General features: G+C 58.5%; 1 protein-coding gene across 2 annotated transcripts in view; it reads left to right on the top strand.

The window, feature by feature from the left end:
* LOC109934535 (dynein axonemal heavy chain 3-like) overlaps positions 1-455 on the top strand; it is a 429,003-nt gene that overhangs the window by 246,212 nt on the left and 182,336 nt on the right. The gene's annotated exons all lie outside the window — the stretch shown is intronic.

The following is a 455-nucleotide window of genomic DNA, read 5'->3' as shown; positions in this document are numbered from 1 at the left end:
CTCTCACTGGGACAGAGTCCAGTCCCTGCCCTCTCACAGGGTCAATATCCAGTCCCTGCCCTTTCACAGGGTAAATACCAGTCCGCCCTCTCACAGGGACAGAGTCAAGTCCCTGCCCTCTCACAGAGTCAATACCAGTCCCTGCCCTCTCACAGGGTCAATACCAGTCCCTGCCCTCTCAGTGGGACAGTGTCTAGTCGCTGCCCTCTCATAGGGACAGAGTCCAGTTCATGCCCCCTCACAGGGTCAAAACCAATCCCTGCCCTCTCACGGGGTCAGTGTCCAGTACCTGCCCTCTCACAGAGATAGAGTCCAGTCCATGCCCTCTCACAGGTGCATGCCCAGTCACTGCCCTCTCACTGGGTCAATATCCAGTCCCTGCCCTCCCACAGGGACAGTGTCCAGTCGCTGCCCTCTCACTGGGCCAATACCAGTCCCTGCCCTTTCACAGGGTA

This window comes from Rhincodon typus, chromosome 22 (genome assembly GCF_021869965.1).
Source record: "Rhincodon typus isolate 14 chromosome 22, sRhiTyp1.1, whole genome shotgun sequence".
In the NCBI taxonomy this organism is placed as follows: domain Eukaryota; kingdom Metazoa; phylum Chordata; class Chondrichthyes; order Orectolobiformes; family Rhincodontidae; genus Rhincodon; species Rhincodon typus.
Note: the sequence above shows the minus strand (reverse complement) of the source record. Positions and strands in the feature narration are given on the sequence as shown.